We start from the raw sequence: 13,088 nt of genomic DNA on the forward strand, positions 1-13,088 counted from the left end.
CAGTCATGAAGAATAGCCCCTTTGTCTGTATTCCATGGAACTTACTCGAACGTGTTCTTTCAGAAGAAAGAAAAGACAGCGAACATTTGGTAGGTAGGGGGCAAAAAAACAATCAGAGCTTTTAACTCTTTGAGGGTGAATTTCCATTTACTATAACAAAAACACAAATTCATTTCAACTCAGCTCTTGTTCAGCAATTTGCCTGTGGAAGCTAAAATGTTGATGCATTCATATTATTTTGAATGAATTTGCCAATATGAAACAGTTTTTGAATCAGTAACCAGGAAATACCTGGTATTAAATTACATAGCCAACTTGATGGATTTCGTAAAGGATATATGGACACTGAATGCAGTAAGAAATTGAACATTGTGCCTATAAAGGGATACAGTTGTTTTCCTGGTATTTACTGTACCCAGATTTTCCCTTGTGTCCAGTTGCAGACCCTGGACTATCCCCACCTCTATGTTTCCAAGATCATCAACTCAAATGGAGGTAAATTCAGATTTTTGAGAACATGTTTAGAGTGAAAAACAAAAATGAATCTTTGAGGAAAAGAAAAAAGCAATCTGACTGAAAATAGAACAGCACTATTTACAGCTATCTCACTGCATTCTTCAATCAATTCTCCCTGGAGAATCGTATCACTTAAACTTTCTGAATCCATTTATGTTTACTCCTCTAATACTTATCTTTTATTCTTACTCACCCTGAAGTGCAACTGCTATCTGAAAGATTTAAACCCATCTAACCCTGTCGCATTTTTCCTCATTATGCAATCAATGCCTTATCAGCCATCACTATTTGTTCAGAGTCCTTGTGGTGTCCTGCTTAGATCTGTGCTCTGGACAGAAAAGGAATGAGTGACAAAGCCAGTTAATGTGTTCAAGTAACAATTATATTAAATATAATGACAACAATAAGACTAACATAATAATCAGATAATAATATATGATAAGATAAAAGAAATAAGAAAAGGAAGTGCTTTGTAGATATTGGAAGAAAGGAAGAAAAGAGCAAACAATAATACCAAATTGGTTTCCCCAAAATGGTAAAACCCAAGTTAGTTTGTCCACAATGGATCCCTATGATGATAAAATAATCCTTGGTACACACATCACCAAATCTCTGAATACATTTATATGGGAATGGGCTTTATGGTCATTCTCCCTATCAATGGTCCTTCTATGAAGTAAGGCTTAACTTTTTAATTCTGTTTCTCCTACTGCTTTGTACCTAAGCTTTTTGTACCTAGGTTACTTGGTACCTAAAATGGCGCCTTGTGTGGCAACATCATACACTTTTCACTGCACTCCTGTACTTCTGTACTTGAGTATACATAACAATAAAATCTAAATCTAATCTAAATCTAACTCTTCCCTTTTCATCTTCCATTGCTATTTGAATTATTTGTCTGCAGTTGTAGAATCAGTGTTCCTTAAAGCTTAATTTCTGGTTTAATTCTAATTGTTCATGGTCTTGTTCACACTTCCCCGAAATAAAGGGTTTTATCAATTCTTTCTCATTAATTTGCCAAGTGGGTAAGGTGGTAGAGGGTAGGGTAGTGGATGGCTGAGGGAGACGGGTGGCAGAGGATTACAGAGTAAAGTGACAAAGTGGGAAAGTGTCCCAGGCAGGTAAGAGCATAGGGTGTCAGGTTGGTAACAGTGTAGAGTGCCACCTGCATGACAAGGTAGAGTGCCAATTAGGTGAGGGGTGGAATGCCAGGTTGATGAATTGTGAAGTACCAGCTGGGTAAAGATAGAAGATGCCAGGTGGATGGGGTGACCACTATGTTAGAAAGTATCTTGACAATGGGTGAAAGGGTAGTGTAGCAGACAGGTGTTGGGCTCGGGTGCCAAGTGGATGAGAAGGTGGTGTGCTGGAAGAGTCTCAGCTGGATGGGCTAGAAGAGCATCAAGTATGTGAAGAGATAGGGTGCCATCTTGGTGGCATCTGGGTGTTGATGGGGTGGGGTGGTAACATGACAGATAAGTGTGTGAGGAATTAGTGAGGGCTGGGGCTGAAAAGGCAGAGGTGGGGTGATATGGGACTGCTGAGCCAGTTCCTATCATGTGGGCAGGTGGAGCTAAGAGCCAAGGGGTAGTGTGGAGGGTTGGTTTGGGGGTGGGAAGCCAGATCAGACATTGGGTTGGGTGGAGTTGTGTTTTAGGGATGGGCGTGAGTCAGATGTTCACAGTGGCTCGGAGAGTCAGGGATCAGGTTAGATTCTGAGGGAAATTAACATGGTAAATGCAGAAAGTTGTTTTGGCTTGTGGGAGGGTCTAGGACCAAATGACAAAATAGGGGATTGCACATTTAAGACGGAGATGAGGAGGAATCTCTTCTTAAGGATGGTAGTGAATTGGTAGAATGTTTTACTGCAGAGAGCAGTCATGGGCTGAGTCATTAAATATATCAAGGCTGAGATAGACAGATTCTTAATCAGTAAGGAATATCGAGTTGAGGATTTTCAGAGCAATGATGATCCCACTGAATGGCAAAGCAGACTGATGAGCTGTTTGCAGTGCTACTGGCTACCACATTTTATGGTCTTAGGTCCAAGAAGAGGAAGATAATGTGATGTAATGTAGAAGGAAGACAGTGTTGGAGGAGTGGTCAGTGGTGACCCAGGACACTTGGTTTTATTTGTTAAACCAGGGTTTTTTATTTGGAGAGTCTTAGAGAAAGTGTGTCAACTTCCCATGCAGTTCTTGGAGAGTTACTGCATCAGGACTTCTCCAGAGTTCTGACGTACATCCCCAGTCTCTGGGCCATTATTTTGAGGGGGAATTGGAGAAATGCCACGTCCTCACTCCACATCACAAAAATATATAGATTTATCTGTTCACTACATAACATTGCCATTTGCAAAACCTTGACATGAACGAATTGCATGCCGCATTTCCTGCTTAACAACAGTAACTATATTTCATGAAGCACTTCAGTGGCTTTCAAGTACATGACGTGAAGTGGACAGATACACAAGACTTTTGGCTGAATATTTAATTTTATTTGTTAAGTCTCAGTTTTGTCACATGCCACGTGTCATGCCCACATATTACAAAGGCTACGGTGCACACAGAGGAGCACTGGCACACCAAAGCAGCTCCACTGAGTAACAGACAGTCATTCCAAAGATGTTGCAGAGGGGAAAACAACACCGCAACTCTCCAACAGCAAGTACTGATGGACTGAGCGGTTCAGTGGAAGGCCATCCTTTTCCCTGAGTACCAGCAGAGAAAGTCACACCAACAGATCCCAGCAGCCTGGTCTAAAGTTGCTGTCTGGGTCTTTGCTTTATGTATTGTGGCAGTGCAATGGCCAACAGTGACGCAAGAAAATCAATTATTCTACAAGTGTAAGTGCATACTCTTCTCTTTTCAACTACTGCACCCAAACCCCCCACCAAGGCTCATGCTCTGCCACTCTCAGTATTGCCTGCAACATTTCCCCTCACATTCTCTCACCCCCCACTAACCCCTCTCCTCCCCCAAACATCCCAAGCCCCTCCTCATCATGCAATAAGCCCACATTGCCTCTGCACCAATAACTCACTCACCAGAAAAAGTCAATTTCTTTCAACCAGTTGCACCAGCATTAACAGGTGTGCCGGTCACTGACATTTCAATGCATCCTTGCCGTTCTCCCATTACAGGAGAAAACAGCCCATAACAGGGCAGAAAGAGTCATGATGGATTAAAGGGATACCCAGCATTAGGCTTTTCACCCACTGAAGGGAGAATGCAGTCTTTCACAGGAGGAGATCAGGACCAACCATTTCAGTAGGGATGCTGAAATATCCATGTTCCACCAACCAAGTAGGTACCATTCTTCATTCCCCTGCAGCTCTCACATTAACCTTGCTGCATTCCTAACCATTGGCCACAATGCCTTCTCTTTCTTGTGTCCAACAGGTACCAGCGGGATGGCCATAGATTCAATGGAGAAACAAACTGCCTTGGCAGAAAGCATCTTCTTGGCTTCTGAGGAAGAGAGTTCCAAGAACTCAATGGAAACATTAACAAGGCTCCCTTCTGCACCACCCACCAACTCAGATATTGACACTTCAATGGCAACATCAGATGTAGAATATTTGAGAGTATAAGTGGGCGAGCACCTCACTGTGACAGCTCCCACGCTAATCAATGTTATAGAATGTTGTGGAATCTCCACAGTGTGGAAACAAGCCATTCAGCCCAACAAGTCCATACCAACCCTCCAAAGAAGATCCTACCCAGCCACATCCCCCTCCTCTATCCCTGAAACCCTGCATTTCCCATGGTCATGCACCTAATTCACAAATCTCTGGACACTATGGGCAATTTAGCATAGCCGATCCATCTAACTTGCACATCTTTGGACTGTGGGAGGAAACCAGAGCACCCGGAGGAAACCCACACAGACATGGGAAGAACATGCAACCTCCACACAGACCATTGCCAGAGTTTGGAATCAATCCCAGGTCCCGTGCTATGTGAGGCACCAATGCTAACCATTGAGCCACTGTGCCATCCAATGAAGACAAATGCCAGGCAGCTGTAACGAATGTCAGAAACCAGGCATCTGCTCGTATACATGAGAGGACCCAGAGGTGTAAACAATCAAGGATTTTGTCAATTGTCATCGTAACCCAGAGCATGCAGGACTGCAGCAACACTGCATAGGCATGCAGTGGTCTGGTTATATACATGGACAGATTGGTAGCTGTCACAAGAAGGCATGGTGGTGCCATGAGGCTGAAAGAGGAACCACACACAAGCTCCTCAGAGGTCTCCTCTCAGGAGAGGTGGCCAGGCCCTCTATCTTGACCCTGCATGGCAACTCTGATCCATGGAATTTCAAGAAAGGGGCAGGCAGAATAAAGGTGGAGGATCCTGGCTCTTATTCCTTGGGCCTCAGAACAAATGGCCTAGGGTCACCCAAACAAACATCCAAGAACAATAGATTTGACTATCGAGCAACATTCCTTCACCCCAGCTGTGCTATCTGAGGTTCAGTGGGAGGGAAAGCAAGGAAATAACCTTTTGAGGGCCCATTGGTGGCACAGGTCACATTGCACTTTAGATCGATGCTCATGTTTCCATTACATTAATGACTTTTTACCATAATCTGCTTGTTTGAGTCACAAACTCTGAATGTAACTATGTTACCATGAGCATAATAGACATCCATATATGAGGTAACATGGAGTAATGTCTGTGTTGAGATCCTGTTACAGCATATGGATGCAAAATGGACAAGGCATATGCAGAGAAATGGGTTCTGCTGGCTCCGTTAGTCACCTTGCTCAAGCATCACTATTCTTTTTCTGCCCTGTACATGCGAATGTGTTGGTCTTGAATGAACTGGTCAACAGTGCCTGAGGCAGCGAAGTGTACAGCATACAGGCAGCCAATGCATTAGGGTCACAACAGATTAGGGAGCCTGCGAGTCTGTGTCCTGTACAGTGCTGCTTCCATGTGTAAAGTTTCCTCTGAAGGGCTTCACATCAGTGGGCTTTTAGCACTTCCCTCAGAGGTCAAGACAATTTACCCCACTTGCTTCAAGTGTGGTTGCAACGATTTCCTTCTCCATTGTGCTCTTTTAATTTCCAGCACAATGGAAGGAGTCAGCTAGCAGTGTTTTCCAGACTCTTTCTCTGTCAACAAGTCCTTACCTTGAACTCTCCAACCTTTGAACCACTCCAACTCCCTACTCAACTCATCTACATGAACCAACACCTGGCCACCTCTCTCCTCCAGCCCCTGGCAGTGAGGTGACCATGCCAGCTGTGGTCATACATTGTCCTCAATCCACTTGAAGCCAGAGTGCTCCTGATTGTGGTCAATGCTCCTTCACATCACCCCGTCCTTATCCATGCTTTATCATATTTCTCTTTCCAAACGCAGTTAGGTCCTTCACAGATATCATCCCTCCATGCTCCCACCTCTGCATGGCTGCTTGCTCACTACACATTTAGTGTGTCGACTGTATAAGCTACTAGTACATGGATCAGTTGTGAGATTGATATAGCACACAGTCACATTGCGAGATCTGCACCTGACCCCCCCCCGTGTATTTGTAAGGATGCTGCAAGTAAATCGGTGAAGTGCCTGAATTGTTGGGAATTATTGGATGCCAATGTCCGTGGATGAGGGGTGCCCGTGGATCATGGCCTGAGATGCAGTTATGTGGTCAGCAACATGGAGGCTCTTTGCTACCAAAGGTGAGCTGGAGTCACAAGGTACCTTTGCTGACTTCCATGTCAAGAATTCTCTGTGTCTAATCTTCTCACAGTAGCTCGTATAATTGAAAGCTGTATATTAAGGAGGTTAATAATAAGTTAATCTGCATTAAATAAGGTTACCAATGGAATTGTCATGTGATTCTACCATATTTCTCACCATAGCCCATGTCATTCAGGTCCCTTTGAGACTTGCTCCTCACACCTATTACTTGAACTGGCCTCCCCTCTCAAGAAATTCTCCAGCTCACCTTCAAAGGAGTATGCATAATCAAAACCCTAGCAAACAGCTCTGTAAAAAGAAATCCTTCCCAACATTTTATTCACCTCATTGGTTACATACTCCACATAAGTGCCCTGGTTCCCTCACTCCTATTCATCTAAAGCAATTTATCCAAATGGACAGAATGTAAGCATCTCACAATTTTAAAAGCTGAATCTTTTCCCCACTAAACTGACAGAATGAACTGCCAGAGGAAGAGGTGGATGCAGGTACAGTTAAAACATTAAAAAGGACATTTGGAAAGGTATATGAATGGGAAAGATTTATACGGATATGGGCCAAATACAGGCAAGTGGCAGTAGTTTAGTTCGGGAACGTGGTTGGCATAGATGAGGTGGACTGAGGGTCTGTTTCCATGCTGTATGATTATTTAACTATGACTCGATATAACTCACATTTCCTTGCGTAAAGAAATATTTCATTATTTTCAGAAAATCTCAGCTCATGTCCCATTGTCATGCCTAAGTGTTGGGTCAAAGCTGATACAATTTAGGTTTATCGAATATTTAAAGTCATAGAGATGTACAAAACGGAAACAGATCCTTCGGCCCAACTCGTTCGTGCTGATCAGGTGTCATAAATTAATCTAGTCTCATTTGCCAGCACTTGGCCCATATCCCACTTAAACGCTTCCTTTTCATATTCCTATCCAGACCCCTTAGAGTTGTAGAGTCAGAGAGATGTACAGCATGGAAACAGACCCTTTGGTCCAACCTATCCTGCACAAACCTTCAGTCCTTGCAGTTTCTGGTATTTACATTACCTATCTTGTATGTATTAATACAACTTGCATTTATAAGTGGATGTCATGATCATCAGATGTCTCAAACTTCCTTACAGCTTACAAATTACTTGTCAGAGAGTCATAGCGGTACAGCACGGAAACCGATCCTTCAGGCCAACCTGTCCATGCCGATCAGCTCTCCCAACCCAATCTAGTCCCACCTGCCAGCACCCAGCCCATATCCTCCCAAACCCTTCATGTTCATATACCCATCCAAATGTCTTTTAAATGTTGCAATCGTACCAGCCTCCACCACTTCCTCTGGCAGCTCATTCCATACACGTACCACCCATTGCATGAAATTGTTGCCCCTTAGGTCTCTTTTATATCTTCCCCCTGTCACCCTAAACCTATGCCCACTAGTTCTGGACTCCCCCACCTCAGGGAAAGACCTTGTCTATTTACCCTATCCATGCCCCTCATTTTATAAATGCCTATAAGGTCACTCCTCAGCCTCTGATGCTCCAGGCAAAACAGCTCTAGCCTATTCAGCCTTTCCTTATAGCTTAAATCCTCCAACCCTGGCAACATCCTTGTAGATCTTTTCTGAACCCTTTCAAGTTTCACAACATCCTTCCTATAGCAGAGAGACCAGAATTGTACACAATATTCCAAAAGTGGCCTAACCAATGTCCTGTACAGCCGCAACATGACCTCTCAATTCCTGTACTCAATACTCTGACCAATAAAGGAAAGCATACCAAATGCCTTCTTCACTATCCTATCTACCTGTGATTGTGCTTTCAAGGAGCTATGAACCAAGGTCTCTTTGTTTAGCAACACTCCCTAGGACCTTACCATTAAGTATATAAGCCCTACTAAGATTTGCTTTCCCAAAATGCAGCACCTATGAAGGATAGTAACTGTTGTTCAGTAGGAGACATGGCAGTCAGTATTGTGAAACAGAAAACTTGTTTTTCATGTTGATTGAGAGATAAATATTGGCTGGGCCAGTTCCTGCTCCTCTTCATAACAGTTCCATATTTTCCGTGCACCTAAAAGGCAGATGGAACACCTCTGTAACATCTCATGCCTTCAGAGGTTCAAAATATTTTATTCTGAGGGCTTTGAGAATTTCTCAAGTGTTACATTTTGATTGTTGAGGACAACATTTTTGATTTCCAAGGGGTCCTTTTTCTATTTTTATTAATTCATTCATTAAACAACAGTCATTTAGCAACCGTACTTTATCTATTTGTGTTGATATATGAGATACATGGACTCCCATAGAAGAAGAATTAGAAGAACTTGTCATGACCTCAACAATTACCAACCCTCAATAAACATAAAGTTACAACACATGAGGAAAGAATTGATTTCTTAGACCTCGCAAACGTAAATTAGCCTAAAACAGCAGGCATAAGGTGACAACAAAAGGTTCAAAGTAACTAACATAGTTCTACTCAAAAAACCTCATCTCACTAAATATACTATCCTCAAACTGGTGAGTCACAGCTTACCTATTTCCGTAACATCTTGTGGTGATGCATTTAGGAAAGCACATTGATACATAAGCCTCACTAATTCTGGAATCGTCACTAAAGTTAAAGATTTAATCAAATTACTCAATCTCGCCAATTTTCCTTTCTGATGAACTCACATTAACAGAAAATGCTAGCCAGGTTTCTAAAATTAATAAAAAGAAAAACATTATTTGTTACAAAAAATTAATTCTAACCACATGCAAACAAAATATGGAATGATCAGCTTCTGACTCTCTAACATAAACTTTATCCCTTCTTAAACCCTCTTACACACATATACAGACAGACACAGTCAAATGAATGTTATGGGTAAATGGAGGAATAAATTAGGGGACGCAGTTCAAAAGCATGAATCCAGAGAATTTGATAAAGTCCTTTTCCTTCTTAGAATCCTTCTGACCTTCTCATTCAAATTCCCCTCAGTTTTTTTTTACTGAAGACAGAGTGATTGACAGACTAATTATTTAGTCTTTCATTCAGTGGTCAGAAGTAGCAGCTTATAGACAAATGATGTCTAAGTATAGCTAGCTATCTTCCAATTATTTATTATCTCAACTGCAAGGAGAGACATGATACTATCCTTTTAGAGTCTGTTCACTGTAGTGTTCACAAAGACACTGTCCAACTGCCCAGGAGTCAGAGAGTTGTTATCATGCTGAGCATTCCTGACCCATGGTCCTGACAGAAAGCCAAAAATCACACACTTTGTCTGGTTAGAGCTTCCCTAAACCATATAGCCATGAAGCCAATGAGTGCAGCAATCCTCTCCCACAGCCTGAACATAGTAACTCTGTCAATACAATCCACAATGAATTCCAGTAACTTGTTTTCAAGTGTAGCATCTCCTTCCTTGGTATAAGGCAGAATCAGTTTCCAGTTTTGATCCACAATCCAAAATTAAAGGAAAATAAAAAGAGGTGGCATTTATGATATGCTAGAACATTTTAACTAGCTAGCTATTGCCCTTTTGTTAATGCATCTCAAATCTCAATCCCAGATTTAAATTTAACAATTCATTACAATTTAACAGTTCATTACAATTTAACAGTTCATTACAATAGCATCCACTATAGTTGTCTCTGCATATTTGCTCTTGGCTTTATGCTAAAAATTCCACATTTGTTTTCAAGGAATTCACTATCTCAGCAATTTCCAGATTTTCTGGCTTCCAGTTTGTAAAGGTTTAAAATGGTTCTTTCTCTCTCTTTTGCAGTCTTTTTCTCTGCCCCTTACAGACTTCCGGTAATCTCGTTATTCCCCTTCTCCCATAGATTATTTCTACCTCCCATTCTGACCCCATTCATGGGGTAAACAACATTCTCTCTCCCCAGCATGGTTAAAAAAAACTCTGTGATCCAATGAACACTCTGAACCTGGCCAACATCACCGCGCCCTCCCCCCACACCATTTGAATTGCCCAATAGTTCTGGACTCCCCCACTCCAGGGAAAAGACTTTGTCTATTTACCCTATCCATGCCCCTCTTGATTTTATAAATGTCTATAAGGTCACCCCTCAGCCTCTGATGCTCCAGGGAAAATCGCCCCAGCCTATTTAGCCTTTCCTAATAGCTCAAACCCTCCAACCCTGGCAACATCCTTGTAAATCTTTTCTGAACCCTTTCAATTTTCACAACATCCTTCCTTTGTGGGCGGCACGGTGGCCCAGTGGTTAGCACTGTTGCCTCACAGCGCCTGAGACCTGGGTTCAATTCCTGCCTCAGGCGACTGACTGTGTGGAGTTTGCACATTCTCCCCGTGTCTGCGTGGGTTTCCTCCGGGTGCTTCGGTTTCCTCCCACAGTCCAAAGATGTGCAGGGTCAGGTGAATTGGCCATACTAAATTGCCCGTAGTGTTAGGTAAGGGGTAAATGTAGGGGTATGGGTGGGTTTCGCTTCGGCGGGTCGGTGTGGACTTGTTGGGCCGAAGGGCCTGTTTCCACACTGTAATGTAATGTAATCTAATCTAATCCTATAGCAGAGAGACCAGAATTGCACACAATATTCCAAATCATTAAGATTACCTATCTTTGAAACTTCAACTGGAACTGACTTAACTAAAGAAGTAGGTATGATAGGGCTCATCTCCTACCCATCATCAAAACATCCAGACCATTGCCTGGGTAGTCAACTGGGTAAGACCAAACTATTAGGCAACACCTAGACATGGGCTATGGAAGGAGTTTGTCCAGCTCCAACTAATCATGTAATCTGTACACCTAGAATCCACTATGCCACAACCATGTTTGGAGTAACTCAGCAGTTAAAGGGGAAGATAAAAACAGAAAGTGCTGGTGAAACTCAACAGGTCTGGTAGCATTAGTTAACTCTGCTTTCTCCCACAGATGCTACAACTCACTTGTCAATGAAAAATCTGTCCAACTCAGTCCTGAAATGTAGTCAGTGATCTAGCCTCCACTATATGATGGAAGATCATTTTAAAGAGTAAGAATCCTCTGAAAGAAGAAATTACTCATCATGTCCATCTTAAAAAGGAGACCGCTTATTTTTAAACTGCTTCCTTTATCCAGATTCCTCTGTTTAAGGAATATCTTCTCAGTATTTACCCTTTCAAGTATTTCAGAATCTTAAATGTTTCAACAGGATCACTTCTCATTCTTCTAATCTCAAAGACCCTTCTTTGAACTGCTTCCAATGCATGTGTATTCTTCTTTAAATGAGGATAACATATCTACAAAGTATGAAACAAAAACAGAAATTGTTGCAGAAACTGAGCAAGTGTAGCACCATCAGTGGAGAGCTAAAGTTTCAGGTCCAGTGACTCTTCTGATCTGATCTCACTATTATTCTGCACAGACGCAGTAAGACCTCCTCTACTTTTACACACAGTCCCCGTGCAGTAAAAGCCATATTCACTACTTGTTCCCAATTACTTGCTATACCTGGATGCTAACACTTAATAATTCATATACAAGGATACACAGATATCCCTGTGTTACAGCATTTTAAAGTCCCTCTTCATTTATTGTTTGAGATCACACAACACCAGGTTATAGGCCAACAGGTTTATTTGAAGTGACAAGCTTTCGGAGCAGACCCCCTTCATCATGTGAAGTGGCAGGGAAACACACAAAACACAGAATTAATGTGCAGAGAGATCGGGGCAGGAAGGTCAAAAGATTATACAAATGGTGCGAGTGTTGAATATGTCTCTGCAGGTACTTCGGTTGTTATTCAGCTATTGACACTTTACTCTCACTGTCTTACACCCTGCAGAGACTTATTAATTGATACTCCACTTACACCATTTGTATGACCTTCTGATCTCTCTGCCCATAAATTCTGTGTTCTGTGTGCTTCCCTCACACTTCACCTGATGAAGGAGTAGGGCTCTGAAGGTTGTGATTTCAAATAAACTGTTGGACTATAACTTGGTATTGTGTGATTTCTAACTTTGCCCACACCAGTCCAACCCCTGCACCTCCACATCACATTTATTGTTTTTCAGGCTCCTCGTATCCTTCACAGCTTGCTTTCCTTCTCAACTTTGTATCATAAGCAAATCTTACAATATAATCGGAGCGCTTCATCCAAGTTGTTAATATAGATCACATGTACTGAGGCCCCAACACCTGTCTCTGCCGCAGTCTGATAATCATATGATGGCAAAATAATATGGATGCTGGGAAATCTGAAATGAATGGAGCAAATGATGGAGAAACCCAACAGGGTCTGGCAGCATTTGTGGGGAGAAAAACTATTTGTGTATCACTACAACACATTCCAAACGTTAACTCTATTTCTCTCGACAGATGCTGTCAGACCTTCTGAGTTTCTGCAGCAATTTCTGTTTGTCTCCAACAGTGTGTCAAACTGAAAATGACCCATATATCCCAGACTTTCTGCTTGCTATTCTTCAGTCCTCTTTCCAAGAGCACTGCCAGTCAGTTTGACGGCTCATTTGAAAGTTAGCCTTCAGGTGGTGTGCCTGTCACGTTCTACCTAAGAGCATCAGCGTTGGGTACCCCGGGCAAATCCGCCTTGGTTAAGGCTGGTTTCTCCGGGATTCCCCTGAACTGGCAGTGGCGCCTGGGCACCTTGCGGCGGCGCTGCTCAGGGCGGGGGAGAGCGGAGACGGCTCGGTCAACCCGGCGCCAGCTCGGGCTTGTTAGTGAATGGGGGAAGGGGAGGTGCTAATTTGGTGGAGATACGGTTAAACAGGTAAAATAAAACCCTGGGCTTTATTCGGCTTCATTGAGGTAGTATGGAGTGACAGCTGCAGGTCGGGTTTTTATTGCTTCTTGCTTAAATGTCAAGCTCTGCGTCAATGCAGATTAAATGTTGGGGCGGCTT

The 13,088-nt window shown here is 42.6% G+C and overlaps 1 protein-coding gene across 1 annotated transcript in view; it reads left to right on the forward strand.

Annotated features, from left to right (window-relative positions):
* Window positions 1-12,904: 12,904 nt before the first annotated feature.
* The window catches only part of LOC122555513 (E3 ubiquitin-protein ligase DZIP3-like), a 130,681-nt gene continuing 130,497 nt past the window's right edge, over window positions 12,905-13,088 (forward strand). Inside the window, exon 1 of the mRNA XM_087992699.1 lies at window positions 12,905-12,956. The gene's annotated coding sequence lies outside the window, so the exon portion shown is untranslated. The remainder of the gene's footprint in view (window positions 12,957-13,088) is intronic.

This window comes from Chiloscyllium plagiosum, unplaced genomic scaffold (genome assembly GCF_037043375.1).
Source record: "Chiloscyllium plagiosum isolate Xiang-an unplaced genomic scaffold, Cpla_swu_hap1 HiC_scaffold_12, whole genome shotgun sequence".
NCBI lineage: Eukaryota > Metazoa > Chordata > Chondrichthyes > Orectolobiformes > Hemiscylliidae > Chiloscyllium > Chiloscyllium plagiosum.